Below are 20,180 nucleotides of genomic sequence, written 5' to 3' on the forward strand. Positions count from 1 at the left end.
ATGAAATCACAGGTCACCATATTGCTTAGGAAGGAACCCAGCAAAGTCTGATAGATGTTCCAGCTATGCCTTCTTTCTTCATTGTATTTTGTGTTGTAGAAAGCAACTAAATGCAAATAATGACTATGTAGTTCTGACACTGATCACAAAAGTACAAGGGATGCCAGATTCTCAGAGAAAAGCACAGTTAAAAGCTAACGAGTATACAAACCCACTTCAGGGAGTCAGGCTTTGAAGTCAAAGCAAAACCTAGCTAAAGAAGAGACAAAACCTGAGAAATCAAGCCTCAGTGACAGCTGAAAAGGTAGGGGAAGGGAGGGTAGAGGAGCTCGGCCAGCATGGTAACTAAACAAGCTGAGCAAACCACAATCAATGAAGCTGAAAGACGAGTAGTGATAGAACACGCTGTTTATGTGTCATCAGGGGTAAAAAGATATACACAGGGGAAACAACTTCTCCAGAGAGTCACTTGAGAAATAACCAAGCAAGAACCTTAGAGAAAACAGTCCCTCAGAAGTATAAAAGTGAGGAGGATTATGAGAAAGATCCAGGGGAGATTTTTGATACTTTGAAGGGGTTCTACTCCCTCACCTCCACAATTTTTGCCCAAATAATAATTATGCATCAGATGGACTAAGAAGTAGGGAGGATGAGTGTGATAAGACTAATATGACTAAGACATTTGTGGAGAATTAGCCCAGCTGAGTAGAACCCAATGATAACTGAGGCCTAAGGTATAGGCTTTAATATGGATCACTTATCTTTGCTTTATTCTATAGCACAAAAGTATAATCTTGTACCCCTCCACACCAGTCAGTTATCACAAAAGCACAGAGTAGAGTAGAAACTTAGAGTCTACTAAGTGCAGTCCATATATGAACAGGAATCCCTTCTATAAAAATCCCAAAGAAGAGACCATCCATCCACATAAGGACTTTCATAAATGGGGCATTCATTATGCTAGGAGGTAATCTATTACATTTTTAGGTAACTCTTATTCAGAGATTCAATCCCTGATTGAATAAGGGATTCATGGATCTCTTTGACAGTCTGGTAAAATATATGAATTCATTCTCAGAATAATATGTTTAAATGCATAAAGTAAAATAGAATAACAAAAAAATCCAAACCCCAAAAACACCAAATCCAAAACGCTGAAATACAGTTATTAAAAAGTGTTTTTTTTCTTTTTAAATTTTTAAATTTAAATTTCCTTTAAAATTTTTAATTTAAATTTTAAATTTTGAGATCCAAAATTCTCTTCTTTCTGCCTCTCCTCCACACTAAAAAGATAAGTAACATGGTATTAATTATGCATGTGAAATTATGAGAACATTTCTGTATTAGCCGTAGTGAAAAAACATCAAAAAAAATAATAAAATGAGAAAATTATACTTCAATTTGTACTCGGAGTTTCATTTCTCTCTCTGGAGGTGGATAACAGTTTTTTTCATCATGAGTTCTTTGGAACTGTCTTGGTTCATTGTACTCATCAGAAAAGCCAAATCTTTCATAGTTGAATATCATTAAAACATTGCTGTTACTCTGGATAATAAGCTCCTGGTTCTCACTTTACTTTGCATAAATTCAGATAGATCTTTTCTTTTTTTTTTTTTTCCTGAAACCATTCCCTCTGCCCTTTCCCTGTCATTTCTTATAGCACAATAATAATTTACCACAATCAAATGCTGCAACTTGTTTGGCCATTCTACAATTGATGAGCATCCCCTCAGTATCCAATTGTTTGTCATCTCAAGTAAGAACTAGATAGCATAGCTGATAGAGTTCCAGGCCTAGAGTCAAGAAAACTCTTCTTCTTGACTTCAAATCTGGCCTCAAATAATTGCTAACTAAGTGCCTCTAGGTAAGTCACTCAATCCTATGTGACTTAGTTTCTTCATCTGTAAAATGAGCTAGAAAAAGAAATGGAAAATCATGCCAGTATCTTTGCCAAATAAACTTTAAATGGAGTCACAAAAAGTTGGATGTAACTGAAACAAGTGACCAACAACAACAAAATATTTTTACACATAGAGGTCCTTTTCATTTTTATTTGATCTTTTTGTTTTGTCAAAGGGTGTGCATTGGTTTCTTTTTTAGTCCTTTAGGCATATAAATTGTTCTCCAAAATGGTTCATAGTTCTACCAATATTACATTAGTGTACATATTTCCTCCTATCTTCTCCAGCATTTATCATTTCTAATAGGTGTAAAATGGTACCTCAGAGCTGTTTTAATTTTTATTTCTCTAATCAATAGCGATTTAGAACATTTTTTCATATAATTATTGATAGCTTTGATTTGTTCTGAAAATTGCTTTTTCATATCTTTTGACAATTTATTAAATGGGGAATGGATCTTATTTTTATAAATTTTACTCTGTTATATATTTGGGAAAGGAATTCTTTATTACATAAGCTTGCTATAATTTTATTTTTTTGCTATTACTTCATTGTTTTTAGCACCTTTTAGCAAAATGTGGTTTCCCTGATAATGTGTTAATTTAATTAGGTCAATTTTTGCTTTTGCTTTGTCTGATACCATGATTGCCATCCCTACCTTCCTTAGTTCAGCTGAAGCACAGATTCTGTTTGTGTCTTTCTGTCTCAATTATGTCTCATAAACAAAATTGTTAGATTCTGTTTTCTAATTATTCTGCTCTCTGCTTTTTTTTCTCATTCATTTTATGGATGAGCTTATCTTTTTCACATTCATAGTTATGATTATTCTATTTCCTTCCATCCCATTTTCTTTTATTTTTCTTTCATTTTTTATCCTGTCCCTTCTCAAAAACCTGTTTTACTAATGACCACAATCTCACTTAATCCATCCTCTCTTTTTCATCCTCACTCTCTTTATCCCATAATTTCCATCTATTTCTGTTTTGAGTAAGATCGATTGTCATACTCAAACAAGTGTGTGTGTGTGTGTGTGTGTGTGTGTGTGTGTGTGTGTGTATTTTTCCCTTTCTGAACCAATTCCATTCACAGTGAAATTCAAGTATTACCTGCCACCACCATCCCACTTTCTCCCTCATTATAAAAGTTTTTTTCTTGCATGCCTATTTTATGGGAAAACATTTCCCAATTCTGACTCTCCCTATTCACCCAATGTATTCCTCTTTGTCACTCTTTCATTTTGGGGAATTCATCCCAATATAATTAACTCATGTCCCCAGCTTCAGTCTACATAGACTGTTTCAAACTGATGTAAAAATGATAAAGTTCTTACAGACTGTATGTATTATATTCCAATATAGAAATTTAAACAGTTTTAGTTTATTAAGTCACTTATGTTTATATTTTTATGCTTCTTGGGTGTCTATTCAATTTTAATCTTTTCATCAGGAATACATGGGCATTCTCTATTTCATCAAATATCTATTTTTCCTTTGAAAGATTATGCTCAATTTTGCTGGATAGGTTATTATTTGTTATAATCCTCACTCCTTTACCTTCTGGAATAAAATATTCCAAGCCCTCTTCTTCTTTAAAATAAAAGCCATTAAATCTTGTGTGATCCTGATTGTGGCTCTATAATATTAGAATTGTTTCTTTCTGACTCCTTGCAATATCTTCTCCTTGACATGGAAGCTCTGGGATTTGGCTTTTAATATTCCTTGGAGTTTTCATTTTGGGAGAGATGAAAGGTGGATTTTTTCAATTTCTATTTTCTCTGCATCTAAAATATCAAGAAAGTTTTCCTTGATAATTTTTTGACAGATGTTGTCTAGACTCTTTTTTTAAATCATGGTTTTGAAGTAGTCTGATAAGTCCTAAATTATCTTTCCTGCGGTCAGTTGTTTTTCCAATGAGATATTTCACATTTTCCTTTTTTTAAAATTTGTTTGGACTTTGTTTTATTTTTTTTTTGATGTATCATAGAATCATTAGCTTCTACTTGCCTAATTCTAATTTTAAGATATTATTTTCTTCAGTGAGCTTTTGTACCTTTTTTCCATTTGGTGAATTCTGCTTTTTAAGGAGTTCTTTTCTTTAATAAATTTTTGTTATGTTCTTTTCCACTTGACCTATTCTGCTTTTTTAGAGAGTTCTTTTCCTCAGTGAATTTTTGTGCCTCCTTTTTCAATTAGGCCAATTCTATTTTTAGATATTATTTTCTTCAGTATTTTAGTGCCTCTCTTATCAACCTGATAAATGTCCTTTCATAAATTTTTTTCCATCATTTTTATTTTTCCCTACCACTTTTTTTCCCTTTTAATCACTCATCTCTTTCTTAAACTCTTTCAGGAATTCTTGCTGTTTTTGTTGAGTTTGTATCCATTGAAAATTTTCTTTGAGGCTTCCCTTATTGCTATTTTCACATTATTATCTTCTTTTGAGTCTGTCTTGATCCTCCCTGGCACAGTCATAGTTTTTTTATGTTAAAGTCCTCCTTATCATTATTGTTGTTTGCTCATATTATATGACTTTGAACTTTATGTTAAAGTTTGTCTCTGCTTACCTGGGGAAAGAGAGGCTCTGTCCCAATCTTCAGGTTTTTATGCTACTATTTTCAGAACAGTTTCTGGGAGTCTGTAAGTTTTTGGTGTTTTCAAAGTGGTGTGCAGAGAGATTTGTGGTCCCTGCTCTACTGTTCTCTGCTCTAGTCTTTATCCAAAAAGGGTCCCTGTTCCCCTGCTACCACAAGCATTAATGTTTCTCTCCATGTTAGAATTGTGAGTGGGTCCCCTGATCCCTGACCACAGGCACTCCTCTCCATCCTGGAACTGTGACCTAGAACTGCTTATGGGCAAGAGCTGTCAATTAGTACCAGTTGCACCTAGTGCCAGAAAAGGATCTTCTATAATGTCTTTTTGACTAATTGTCTGATCCTCTTACCATCTCTATCCTGGGAGTTCATAAAGCTGCTGCTATTGACACTATCACAGTTAGCTCCAAGGCCCACAGCTGGTGTTGCTATTGGGTATGTGTGCCCAGGCCAGCCCTTACTGTGGGGTCACAGACCTCACATGTGGATCTCCTAAATTGTCTTCAGCTGAAAAAATATCTTACCTTGTTTTATTGAGTCTTCCACCCCAAAATTTGACCAGGCATTATTTTAAAGTTGTTTGGAGGAAAATGTTGGGAGAGCTTAGCTGGGTTGCTGTCTTTAATCCACTATCTTGCCTCTACCTCCTCTAATTACTTCTTAAGAAGCATTTTCTTCTATTCATCTGAAATCTACCTTTCTACAACTTTCTTTCATTGCTTCTGAGTTATCTGTCTTCTTGGTCCAAGAAGATTTTACCTTGTTACTCTGCCATCTGACAGCATTTCAAATCTTCCATGGCAGCTATCGTTTCTCCTACCCCAAACCAAGGTTCTTTTTACTAGACTGAACTTGTCTGAATCTTTCAAATGAACCTTGTATGTCTTGGTCTCCAGGCTTCTTAATACCCTGATCAACTTTATCTGGATATATTTCAGCTTGCCAATGTCCTTCCCAAAATATATTACCCAGTTCTGAATATCATATATATGTATGTATGTATGTATATATGAATTAACCAGAGTACACTGGGATTATCATCTTAAAAGCAGAGAGGAAAGATTCTGAGTTCAAATTTAGCCCCTGATTCTTACCAACTGTGTAATCATGAACTTAGTTCCTCTGAGTCCCAAACTTCTGAAAAATGAGGGTTAATACATTTAGTCCTAACTTCACAGGATTGTTAGTAGAAAGGTGAAATCTTGATGTCATTTGAATAATCTTAAAATTATATTTAATATCAAGTATTATCACCTACCTAGTACCTAGTAGTCATCTCTTTTTGCTAATTAATGTAGTGTCAGTCTTGACTCCCATATTATATTGTTTACTCATATTGAATTGAAGGGTGGAAGGAAATAAGACATGACTTTATTGGAGTAAAGAACTTCATGATGGAGAAAGAGTAAGAAAGCCCTCTAACAATATAGTTAATAACTATTCTGCAACTCATTGTCTTAGACAGCTGCTGGGTCTGATAAAGGATTAAATGGAGGAAAGAAATTTCTTCTCCATGCTTGTTCACAAGAATAATTTTCAAGAATATTAGAAGCAGAATTAAAAGGGGATATTTCAGTTCCCTAACTCTACACCCACAATTGTTAAATTGTTTTCATTTTCATATTCCTGCATATGTATATGACATCAAATACCTAGCACTCTTTTCTTATCATTGTTTAAGATTGGTGGTGGTGAGGAGAGGCTAGTTCCTTAACTTTCTGTAGGTTCTGTGCTTCCCCAAGTGGGTAGTAAGGGACTGCTGCTAATAGAGAGACAAGGAATGGTGGCCTATCGACCTAAAAAATGTGGCCTGGTAGCAATTTTCAACACATCATTAGATACTTACTGAAAGTAGACCTGATTGATCTTATACTTCATCCTCAATTAAATTCTAAAGAAGATTTTTGGTCACAAGCTTCCAACTTTTTTCTAAAACCTTAAAGTGAAACTTCATACAGACTTTGAAAACTATAATATAATGCTAATTATACTTTGCAAATATAGCTAATTGAATGTTTGTAATCCATCCCCAAGGACAGAAACTCCTTAAAGGACATTAAGACATTAGCTGATCCAATCACTTCATGAGAATACTGTTTTCAATCATGTGCTAGCACACAGTTGAGCCCCTAATTCCTAGAATCATAAACTCTTAGAACTGGCAGAGAATTTAGGTAGGAAATCATCTTATCCAGCTCCTTTATTTTACAGTGAAGTAAAATGAAGTGAAGCTCAGAATGGTAAAGTGACTTTGTCCAAGATCACACAAGCAAAAAAAGAACAAGACACAGATTTCCTGATTCCAGACACAACACTGTTTCCATTATTCTAACTCTGTTATAAGGGTTATATAAGAGGGTAGTATAATCATATCTTGGTTTGGTTTGGTTTGGTTTGGTATTATTTTCATCATTTAGCACTTGGTAGTTCCTTAATAAATATGTGTGGATTGGCTTTAAAAGAGGAAGGGGCAAGAAAAAAGTCACTGTGCCATGTCATAAATATCACCCTTTGAAATTTCAAAACCAATTATTAAAAGCTGTATGCACCAGCTGTATCATGCTGACCTTCAGCAGCGATAGCCTATTGTTGGCAGAGCCATCTCTAGTTCACCAATCGACTAGCTATTAAAGTGGTGAACATTAAGAGTTAGGGTTTTATATATCAAAACTGAAGAGATGACTAATAAATCAAACAGCTGTCTTGCATGTGTCTGTGTGTGTGATTGATTTTCTTTATAAATTGTTTTTATTTTCTTTATAAAAGTTCATTTCAACCTCTAGCCTATGTTAATAAATTATTTCCTTAGATGACAAAGGACAGTGAAATATCCCCATGACTTCTTGTCCTTTCTAACTGAAGGACATCACTATCCATGATTCTGACAGGTGGGGTGCAGAGAATAGTAAAGAATAAAGGGAATAGGGATTTGTGTCTAGAGGTAACCATAAATCTCTTTTGATTGCTGGCTAACCCTGTCGTTTCCACCAAACTGAGCTCCCATCACCCTTGGAGAAAGTTGGATGGCCTGTCTCTTTCTCTAAAGCAATTTCTTTTTCTTTTTTTTTCCTGAGGCAATTAGGATGAAGTAACTTGCCCAGAGTCATCCAGCTAGGTAAATGTTAAATGTCTGATGCCAGATTTGAACTCAGACATGACTTCAGAGCCAGTGCTCTATCCATGCTCTATCTACCTGCCCCATCCAAGGCAATTTCTTGACAGCAGAGTGTCTCTCCCTTTCCTAGGGAGCATCTCCTTCTTAGGCTGCAATAATAAATCAAGACTTCCTGTCTCCATGCAGTCAGAGTCTTCAGGTATTTCTCCCCTCACTCTGGTATCCTTATTCATTCTTCAAAGATGCTTTTTATTTTTATTTCAAATGTGAGCCAGCACTTCCTGATGAAGGAGAAAGAAGAGGAATTTAGTTGGAATAAGACTCAAAGCAGTTGGGCATTTTGTTTCTTGGTTCAAATATGCAACTTTCTAGGAAAGGAAAAGAGATGCAATTTATTAGCCTAGGGAGTCAGAAGAAACTCATCCAAGAGGCATAACATTCTCAGGTTAGAGAACTCTGATGAGTTTTTAGAAGGACTCTGAGAGAGTCTTTCTATGGAGAGTAGGGACATGACCGTTTCTACTTCAGTGACAGAATTACAAACATCCTCTGATTAAGCTTCATTGCATGGGGATGAATTGGTAAGCATAAAATCTTGTGGGATAGAAGCCATTTTTTTGGGTGGGGCCACCAATAAATAAATCTCACTCCAATGGCATCTCAATGAAATAACAATGAACGTATCCACATCTCTTCGTTTTGCAGAAAAGATGACCTCAAAGTCCCAAAAGTCCACCATCATTTAAACTCACAGAATAGAACCTAGCACCCCCTTGATAAATAAACACACTAATTTTGCCCATCAATGTCTACCTAGCTCCATTCCAAAAAGTGGACAAAGAGAATATGGAGAAGTTGCTTCTCCTCTTTCTCTCTCCTCCCTTGTATTACTTTTTCTAAAATCATTTTTTTACCAAATTGTTCAACAACAAGGGATTAAACCAAAGTGAAGTTTTCCTGATTTTTGACAAAAACGCACGCACACACACACTTGTTATTACTTGTTATTCTTAATACTCGTTATTCTGTTTCAAGGAAATCAAGATATTTCTAGCATATCTTTTTCTCTTCTTTATATTTAATTTTTTTTAATTTTTCTCAGTTACATATAAACAAAAAATTTTAACAAAAACCCAGACCTGGAAGATTAACTCTTATCATTGATTTTTGCCTAATTGGACCCCTTTTCTTGAGATATGATTATTGGATTTTGTCCATATGGCTCCTATTTGATTTCATTTGACTACATGAAATAGATGAAATGGTTTGATTTGCTTGATAACATATTCTATCTCCATGTGTTTTTTCGTCAATAAAGAAAACTCTCTTGGCTAGAGCTCAGTTTCAATGAGACAGAGATCTAAAGGGGATGGATCTGATCTAATCAAACAAGAACCTAATCCACATGCCCAGAAGTTTAATCTAGAAAAAGAAAAATTCTGATCCAAGTCTCTGAGTCAAAGGTCTTAACAAATGCAGGCCTTGGGTTCAAAGATCAAGGAAGTGAAAGAGGATCACAGATATCGAAATGAAAGAGCTCTTTGAGGTTTTTCTATCTTAGATCCCTCATTTAATAGATGAGGAAATAGATGAGGCTCAGAAGTGGTTAAGGGATATGGAGTCAGACACAGATATGAATTCTTTGATTCCAAGGCTACCATTTTACAAATCACACAAATGCATCCTCATTTTTGGAGAAAAAAACAGAAACAAATATGTTTATCCAAGTCACGACTCAGCAACAGTCTCTTTATACATTAAAGACCTCAATTATGTATATTTCCCAGAAAAAACTGATAAATTTCAAAAAAATGTTAAAATAGTGCTATTCTAGAAATTACTCTAGTCTTTAAAAATTGAATTGAATTTTCAATTTTTTATTAATTTTTAATTTGGTGGTTGATGTATTCAATTTGGATTAGTCCACTTGATGAAATGGAAAGGGTGCTCAATTTGGAGTCACATGACTGAATTCAAATTCTGTTACCACCTCTGTATTTCAATTTTAACATCTGCAAAATGATGAAATTAAACTAGATTATTTCTAAAGACCCTTTCAGCTATACATAGTTCCACATTTATCATGCTGCACAAAAAAAAAAAAATCATATAAAAAAGAAAACAAAAAGCAAGCAAACAACAAAAAAGTGAAAATGCTATTTGTGATCCACCTTCAGTCTCCACAATTCTCTTTCTGGATGCATATGGCTCTGTCTATCACAAGTCTATTGGAATTGGCCTGAATCACCTCATTGTTGAAAAGAGTCACATCCATCATTCATCATCACATAATCTTGTTATTGCTGTATACAATACAACGTTCTCTTGGTTATTCTTACCTCATGAATTTAATTTCAAATAGTTAAAAGAATGTTTTTTTCCCTCCAGAAAAATAAGTCTTGTGACAGGTTTTGAACACTTTGTTGTTCTAGAAATGTATTTGAGACATAAATGTCTTTGAGACATAAAATGTATTTGAGATATAAAGTAGTGGGAAAAAAAAAAACTTTCCATCATTGCATCACTATAATTGAGGGTTTTATGAAGAGAAACATGTTAAAACAGTCTTGTTGTGTTATATATACATGGAGAGCCTGTTATTCACAATTGCAATTAGAATGTGTAAACTAAAAGGTGCTTAATTAACTCAGTTTCTGAGCCAATTGAAAAAGGTGACTTCTAGAGCCATGCTGAATGAATAAATTAACAGAAAACTCTTTAAGTACTTACTATGGACCAAGCACTGGGCTAAGCTCTAGAGATATACATGGAATTACAGAAGCTAAACCCATATAATGTCAAATCAACAATTCAATGACGAAAACTCAGAAAACCAATTATTACATTTATTTGGTTACATAAGGCCAAGTAAGACTGGTAATTTTATTTGTTTTTTTCCCTTTTCAACAGCAAGTGTTGGCATTTTATAGATAGTCTTTTTTGGAATGAACTTTTTGTTTTGTCAGCATAGGAAACTTCATATAAGGAAATTCCATCTACCAATACAGATGGACACCGTTTTCACCCCTCAGTTACCCTATGAAATAATGATACTGGTCTCCTTGCTATTCAGTGTACAAGCTCATTTGGGTGTGACAATGACAGCATGTGTAACATAGGAGATTCCCCAGGCTTTAGAGCATCAGCTATGTTGTGGTCTATTGATTCCCCAAGGACTTTTTCCCTTTTATTTTCTCATGTGCAATAAGCTATAATAGTATAATTAGACTGCTAGGTGCCACACCCATTCCATAATTGTAAATAAAACATCAAAGGATCTAATTATGATCCTCAAGATTGCAGAAAAGTGAAAGAAAGCTAATGCACTCTGTTTCTATCAATCTATCTGTGTATTGGTATCAGTCTTTGTCTCTCTGTGTTTTTAAAAATCTTTGCCTCTGTCTATTTCTCTGCCTCTCCCTCTCTCTCTCTTTTGAATATGTTAGCATAATTTTCATTTGGGCATTGATTCCCCCTAGAGAATAGACAAGTAATCTTACACACACACACACACACACACACACACACACATACACACATACACACACACACACAAATACCACCTACTTATCTATTAGTGTAATGAGCACAGGATGAGGAGGCAACAGAATTTGGGAAAGTACATTCAGATTCTTCAAAACAACCCTGAGCTGGTGAACTTCTAAGTTGTCCTAATAGTCATCACTTCCCAGACACTCAACCAACCATAGAGGCTGATGGTATTTCAGTGCAAAGTATCTGATTTTAAGTCATTAAGTGGACTTATACCTGAAATTTGAACTGCTTGTTCAGCCTTCACATACATCCTTCCTTCCTGCTGTTCTTCACATATGACATTACATCCAATCTAAGTCCATTTTAAAGAATTGAGGTCTATCTACTGTTTGACTAAGAAAATGTGCCTAAAGGAATGCACCTTAATAGTTTGATGGTACTGAAATAGAGAGAGGAACTTGGAAAAAAGAATTCCTGAGTACAAATGTAGCCATTTAACCTCTATCTGGATTAGTTTCTTCATCTGCAAAAAAATGTATATCTATCTCATAAGATAGCTGTGAGGATAAAATAAGATATTTTAAAATTGTTTTGTAGATAGTACATACTAGCTATTTTTTTTTACCAGGCCTTCAAATGCATCTCTCACCCAAATACAGTGGAAAATGTTTGGAGTGGGGAATTGGTGAGAAGGAAGACTTCCTCACACACATACTAAAAACAAACCTGCGATGAAGCCTTTGTACATTCTGGACAAATTTTGGAAATTATGCCTATTGTGAATGTATTATACTTCTCTTCAATACCTTAAGGGTCTGTAATTTCATTTTTGTGGTATCATATTCTCTGATGCAGATTTAAAAACCTTCTGTGACTTGGTCAGTCAATCAAGAAGCATTTTAAAAAGATTTTTATATTTTTATGCATTTTATTTTTACTTCACCTGTATTTCCCATCCTATATTTTTCCCCACTTCTCCCAGAAAACCATTCCTTATAATCAAGATTTTTTTTAAAAAGAAAAAATCAAACTGATATATTTTTAAATTCTATTGTTATATGCAATGTTCTTGATCTCTACAAAGAATCTACAGAGGTTCAATAAACACTTCATAAGCATTTACTCTGTGTCAGGAACTGACCTAGGTTCTGATGATATAAAGGCAAAAATGAAATCATGTCTGTCCTTAAGTAACTTACATTCATTTGGAAAAACATGTATACAATATAAATATAAACAAAATGCATAAAAGATAGGTATAAAGTAGTTTTTGAGAAGAGGCACTAGAAGTTGGGGTGATCAAGAAAGGCCTCTTATAGGAAGTGTCATTTGAGTTGAGCTAGGAAGAAAACTAGAGATTCTAAGAGGTAGAGATGAGGTATAGAGGACATGCTGTGCAAAGACCCAGAGGTGGGAGATGAGGTTACATATAAACAACAGCAAGAAGACCATTTTATATGGGTTTTATAATGTGTTAAGAATGATGTGCAATAAACCCTAAAGGTTTTACATGACAAACAGAGGAGTTTGTATTTAGATATGGATAAGAACTGGATTTGTTTTATTTAATTAATTTAATTAATATAATTATTAATTTAATTAATATAATTATTAATAGAAAGAATTCTCAGGTGAGGAAATCCTTTCTACCAACTCAAGTTGGCACCTTCTCTGCCACTTCTAATTTTAAGACAGATGCCTATCACTCTGAGATACTAAAGAACTTGCTTCTGAAGATGACAAAAGTTTTCCTGACTTTAAGGACAGCTTTCTAAATCACTTTATGTGATATCTGGGAGCCAAAGGAGTTTCTTGAGTGAAGGAGTCACACAATCAGATCTGCAATTTAGGAATATCATTTTACCAATTGTATGAAAGCTGGATTGAGGAGAAGGTAGACTTAAAGCTAAGAAACTAATTAAGGGCTTATTGTAATTATCTAAGCAGGAGGCAAAGAAAGCTGAGTAGAAATTAAATGCTTTGGAAAGTTGCTATGGTAGAAAAATATATCACCCTTATCTTGTGATAAAAGTCTTCTACTTAAGCTAGGCCTTTAAGACAACAAATACAGTCTGTCAAAGTTGGAAAATACTTCAAAAGTAATCTAATTTAATCTGCACCTGAAAAAAAATCCTCTTTACAATATACTTGATAAATTGATCATTAGGTTTTGGTATGAAATCCTTAAGTGAGAGGAACTTTCCTGCCTCTGAAGAAAGCCCATTTTGTTGTGTGCAATTCTAATTGGTATTTTTCCTAACATCAGTGTCTCTGTCATTTCTACACAATGCTCCAAGATATGGCCCCTGGGGCCAATTCAATTAATTTTTAACAAACATTTATTGGCTTGTTTAGCCAAAGAAAACAAGTTTAATCCGTCTTGAATGTTAAAACCCTTCAAATTTGTAAAGCTTTTAAAGCTGTTATATTCTCCTAAGTCTTCTTTGGGCTAAATATTTCTAGATCCTCCCATTAACCTGAATTTTGGTAGATCTTGAGGCCCTTGATGGTACTAGTCACTACCCTCTGGATGCATTCCAGTTTCCTATAATGTAACCCTACCCCTACCTCCTCAGACAAGAACACATTCTTCTAGTTAAGGTGTAAGCAGAATGAAATAAAATATTAGGATCGCTTCCCTTGTTCTGGATTTAAGTACTCAGAATGCAATTACTATAATAACATACTGTTGTCTCCTATTGGACTAGAGGTACTTTAAAACCATTAGACAGATGTTCTTTATATGTACTACCAACCAGCCTTGCTTTCCCAGTTTAGAACTTATAAAGTTGATTTTTTTTAACCTAAGTGTAAGACTTTACATTTTTAAAATTTTTTATTATCCAATTCATACTAGTGTTCTATCCCACTTAGATATTTTTAGGCTCTTATATGATACATAAATCTTCCCCATTTCCTTTGGGTCATCTGCAAGTCTTATAAATAAGAAATTTATTCCTTCATCCAAATCATTGGATGACTAAAATATTAAATAACACAGAATCTGGCATGAATCATTGTAACCTTTATAAATTGAAAAAAAATGAATGCAATTCAATTCAACCAGTATTTATTAGGCATTTGTGTCAGGTACTGGAATCACAAAGAAAAGGAAATAATCCCTTCCTTTAAGGAGTTTATATTCCATTAGAGGGGATGCGGGAAAACTGGGACACTGATGCATTGTTGGTGGAACTGTGAACGAATCCAACCATTCTGGAGAGCAATCTGGAATTATGCCCAAAAAGTTATCAAATTGTGCATACCCTTTGATCCAGCAGTGTTTCTATTGGGCTTATATCCCAAAGAAATACTAAAGAAGGGAAAGGGACCTGTATGTGCCAAAATGTTTGTGGCAGCCCTGTTTGTAGTGACTAGAAACTGGAAATTGAATGGATGCCCATCAATTGGAGAATAGCTGGGTAAATTGTGGTATATGAATGTTATGGAATATTATTGTTCTGTAAGAAATGACCAGCAGGATGAATACAAAGAGGCTTGTAGAGACTTACATGAACCGATGCTAAGTGAAATGGGCAGAACCAGGAGATCACTTTACACTTCGACAACGATATTGTATGAAGATGTATTCTGATGGAAGTGGATTTCTCTGACAAAGACTCAGTTTCAATTGATAAATGATGGACAGAAGCAGCTACACCCAAAGAAAGAACACTGGGAAACGAATGTGAACTATTTGCATTTTTGTTTTTCTTTCCGAGTTGTTTTTGCCTTCTGAATCCAATTCTCCCTGTGCAACAAGAGAACTGCTCAGTTCTGCACACATATATTGTATCTAGGATATACTGCAACATATCTAACATATATAGGACTGCTTGCCATCTAGGGGAGAGGGTTGGAGGGAGGGAGGGGAAAATCGGAACAGAAGCGAGTGCAAGGGATAATGTTGTAAAAAAAATTACCCTGGCATGGATTCTGTCAATATAAAATTATTATAAAATAAAATAAAATATTAAAAAAATAAATAAAAATTAAAAAAGGAGCTTATATTCCACTAGAACAGTGGAAACAAATACACAAATAAGAAAAAAAGAAATTGCAAGTAATTTTTGTGGGCAGGTTATTGGTCTAATATGAAGAACAATTTATTGACAATAGAACAAGTATTACAAAGAGCACAATGAAATTTTGGAAAAGAGTATAATGGGAACAGTGAAAGTAGAGAGAACATGCTGGTCCCTAACCCTGGGCCTTAGACTAGCTTTGTGAAAATTACTAATATAAACATTTTCTAAAATCTACTTTGCTTTCAGGGTTATAACCTCTGCTTTAAGGAATTACAATACATTGAACATTTAAGTTGGCAACAAAATATTGTCCAGGAAATAAGGCCTCCAGATCCATGTCTCAGGCCTATAATTTCTTCACTTTTACTTCCCCTCTCCCAAGTCCTCACTCTCTCTCCTTCATTCCTGTCTCCAGGACTCTCAGCAAAGAAGGATGGGATTTGTATTATGAGTCAAACTGTAAAGAGTAGGAAGAAAATTGTAGCTGAGGGCAGGAGCTGGGGAGTGTGAAAGTGTTGAGTTATGTGGAGGAGAAATATTTAGGGCAGAGGTGTGAGACCTCAAAATACATGTAAGTTTATAACCTCTTACTATTCAAGAGGGTGGTTTGTTTTATTTAGGCTCTGATTGTTCAAAACTTTAATTACATATTCAAAAGGAACTGAATTTATGGTAGAGTTCAAAGCAGATAAATTTATAATTCATGAAGTTGTAAATGAATATGAAGAAAGCAAAATTAATTGACATACCACTATACCACACTCTTTGAAAACCATTGCTTATACCTGAGACTATCTGGCTGGGTTTGGCTGGCCATAGTTCAAGAGAGCATTGACTCTTTTCTCCTTTCCCTATCCTCTACTAAAAGAAATTTTGGAAAATAGAATAATGGGTGAATAAGATAAAGCCACTGCAATTCTACTGTTTCCTACTTTAAATCCTGACTACAATTTTTTGCTTTTATGATTTTGGAAGTGTACTGGTACCCCAGTGTTGGATAAAAACAATTTATGAAGAGCGGGAAGATTAATGTTTTCACGTATTAGGTAAATACCTGAAAGCAAAATTAGGTAAACTTGTGACTGTTAGAAAAAATTTCCCCAACCAAGATTTAATTAGCACAGTGCCTGGCACATAGTAGGTACTTAATGTTGGTTTTTTTTTTTTTTGACAATGTTTAACGAAATGCCAACTAAACATAAAATACTATGTACAATGTTTGTAATGGAATTTTCCTTCTTTCCTTTTCCCACAGTTACCTTGTTAACAGTTCCATTTTTACTACTTGTAGGGAGTAGACAAAGTGTATGATTTAGAATTACATGAAATGTCAGAGGCAATGGAGTATATACCTCCCACTTTATTGGTGAAGAAACTGAGATCTAGAAAGATCAAATGTCTTGCTCAAGTGCTTGTCACATAGACAGTAAGTGAATGTCAATTAAAAACAGGCTCTTCGGACCTGAAGAAAAGAGCATAAAGGAATTTAAAGTGTAAGTAGATGACAGCTGGGATAGCTAGGTACATAGTGAATAAGGCTCTGTGTCTAGACTCAGGAAGACTCATTTTCTTGAACTCAAATCTGGTCTCAGGCACTTACATGACCTTGGAAAAGTCACTTCACCCTGTTTGCCTCAATTTCCTCATCTGTAAAATTAGCTGGAGAAGGAAATGGCAAACCACTCCAGTATCTCTGCCAAAAAGAAAGAAACAAACAAAACCAAATAGAATCACAAGGAATTGAACATAACTGGAAAAAATGACTTAAGATGGCTGCTAGAGAGGTGAATGAGCTACATGGCAATGGAGTTCTGGGACCATAGGAAAAAATATATATGTATACATAAATATATGTGTGTGTGTGTGTGTGTGTGTATATATATATATTAAACTTTAGATAGAGACATACTGAATGTGTCTCCCCCAGTATGCCTCAGGATCATGGGATTCCAGAGTTGAGAGAGAAATACATTTTAAAAATACATAAAACAGAAGTGATAAGTGAGAATGATTACAAAAGTGTATGTTTCTATAAGATTAGTGTCAAAGAAGGAAAGTTCAGAATGAGATAACACAGTCAAAAAAAAAAGTTAAAAACAACAAAAACCCTGGAATTTTTAAAATCTATTTAGTTAGGGAGGGGAGAATAAAAGGTTCACAGTAATGATCAGATTAATGTCCAATATGAACTAGAAAATGATAATGAGGGATTCTTATTTGGCTTATGTTTTCCCAGGCTACATGTGTTTCTTATATGTATGGCCCTCCCCGCTACTACTTATTAATTTCATGAATCTTTGACCACTTTGGGAGTGTCCCACAGAGCAATGGTTTAGTATGGGCCTTAAAATACTCCCTAGAGTAGCTGTATTCACCCTTTCCATTTTTCTTGAAATCATCTACCCCACTCTTTCATATCCATTCCCTTTAGTACATTATAAAAGCATCCTTTGAGTGTTGTGATACCCTCGGTTTTCTAAAACTGTTTGCTCTCATTCATGTGAGAAGGGAGGTAAATAGAGGCAGGTAAAGAGAAGAGAAAAAAATTGGTGCTATTCCATCTTATAAAACAGGCACAATATGCGCCAATTGCACATATCAAATAAGTAGTAGATTCAGGCAGAATTTATTCTATGTAGCATCCCCTCTGGGCGATTTCTCCAGGGACAGAGTAATTTGTTTGTTCAGTTAATCATGTTGTTTTCTTTAATTCAGTCAGAAAAAGATGTCACATAGAGATCAGCGGGTGCTAACACCTTGTTAACACTTCATTACCTCTCTTATCTGCTTTGCTTTTTTGGACTACTTCACCTGGAGTAAACTAAATAGTCATTAACCAGTTTCTAATTGCCCAGGCTCTACTTTTCCAGTTCTCACATAAAAAAGAGAACCTGAATTTTCCTTTTAAAGAGAGAAAACTCATTGCTAGTTCATGAGTTCATATTTTATATTGCCGTAATGCAAATGTCCCAGATGCTCAATAAATAGCCCAACCACTCCTACTTATGTTTATAAAATAGAGTGCAAAGCTTTTTCTTCTAGAGCAGGAATTCTTGATACTCTCTGACTTTCTCTGTCTTTCTCTCTCTGTGTCTCTCTCTGTGATTTGTGTGTTTGTGTGCGTGTGTGTGTGTGTGTGTGTGTGTGTGTGTGTGTGTGTATTAGAGAGAGAGAGGGAGAGAGAGAGGAAGAGGACACCCTTAATCAGTCTGGTGAAACCTATGGATCCTTTTTGAGAATAATGCTTTTAAATAAAATACAAAAATTAAATTGAGATAAAAATATATTTTTTTCTTTCAGAGTTCAAGGACTCAAAACCTAGCCATGGACCCTTGAGGAGACCATGGACCTCAGGTTAAGTAAGAATTTCTTTCCTAGAGTAACATACAGCAGTTGTTGACTACCCATATAGCATGACAAAATTTCTTCTCTCTTTGTTATGACCTATACTGTTATAGCTAATTTATGTGAGCCTCTAATAGCACTGGACTGTGAATCTAGTTTTGGGTTGTCAGGTTAGTTAACCTCTCTTGACCTTAGTTTCTTCACTTGTAAAATAAGGGGGTGCTGTAAGATCCATTAAACTATGACTGTCTTGATTCATTTCAAAGTGCCTAGTTTGTAGTTTCAATGACCTTTCTTATAAAGTGTCTAAGAATGTATTTGTTTCTCAGAATTTTTTTTTAACACAAGTGCCATTCTTCTTCTGAGTAATGTAAATGAATCCATTATAGTTTGCTATAGAACCAATGCATATATATATACATATTTATAAAGAAATACATGAATAATTGAAGTCTTTTCTCCTCTGTTAGAATCATAGTATATTAGAAACTCATTTCCCTTCCCCTATAGAATCTCAGTTACCATATACATGTAGAATTCTAAGGGAAATAATTGTAAACACCTTCATTTTAGGCTTCAAAGACCTTAGAAAATTCATGCTTATATTAAAATGACTACCATTATATATTTATCTAATTTTTCAAGGAAATTCTGTATCCTATCCAAACTGTTTGTCCAGTGCAAGGAGGATAGTCTTGGCTCATTCTCTTAAGTGAGACTTAAACTTTTGATTCCCAAGGGTTGAGTAGGTACCGTAAATATGAACTTCTCAACAAAACAAAGGTTGGCTGGTGTTTGTGTCTGAGAAACTTGTCATCTAAATTAACTTGCTTGTTTTTCTAATCTGTCTTTAAGAAAAGAAAGAAAATAACATCTGTTCTCTCTATAGTGGCTAAAACTTTAGCTCTAAAAGCTCTTTCCATGAAAAAATATGTAAACTCAGTATGTCTCTCTAAATTGCTCTTGTTCCCCATTTCCAGAAATAACTTCTGGAATGAGACATGGTAGTCATTAAAATAGCTCTAGTAATGCTAGCCAGCAGATTTGGGTTCAGGAAATGAAAAAGAAACATCTCTTCAATTAGAGCCAAAGGAGAATTTCAGGTATGTACCAGGTCAGTAATTATCCTGTTGGAATGTATCCAAGAAGACATTGGGGTTAACTGCTCTACCCTTGTTCAGTGAGGAGTTTCACATCCCTAAGGATGAAGACAGAAACTCTGGATCTCATTAGACATATCTCAATATTTGGTTGTTATGATGAAAATTAGTAAAATTTAAAAAATCAACTTGTTGTTTAATTGTTTCAGTTCTGTCTTACTCTCCATGATCTCATTTAGGCTTTTCTTGGCAAAGATACAGGAGTGTTTTATCATTTCCTTTTCCAGCTCATTTTACAGATAAGGTATTGAGGCAAACAGGACTAAGTGACTTGCCTAGGGTCACACAGCTATTTAGTTTCTGATGTATGATCATTTGTTGTTGTTACTGGACAGCTAGGTGGCACAGCTGTTAGAATGCCAGGCCTGAAGTCAGGCAGACTCATCTTTATGAGTTCAAATCTAATAAAAAATAATCAATACACAACCGTGTTATTTTATCAGACTTATGTCCATTTCTTAAAATGAAAATCCTTTCCCTCTACTGTGTCCTTATAAAGGAATGTGGTTGATCATTGATCATGAAATGAATATGCAAAAACTTCAA

This window comes from Antechinus flavipes, chromosome 1, assembly GCF_016432865.1.
Source record: "Antechinus flavipes isolate AdamAnt ecotype Samford, QLD, Australia chromosome 1, AdamAnt_v2, whole genome shotgun sequence".
Classification (NCBI taxonomy): domain Eukaryota; kingdom Metazoa; phylum Chordata; class Mammalia; order Dasyuromorphia; family Dasyuridae; genus Antechinus; species Antechinus flavipes.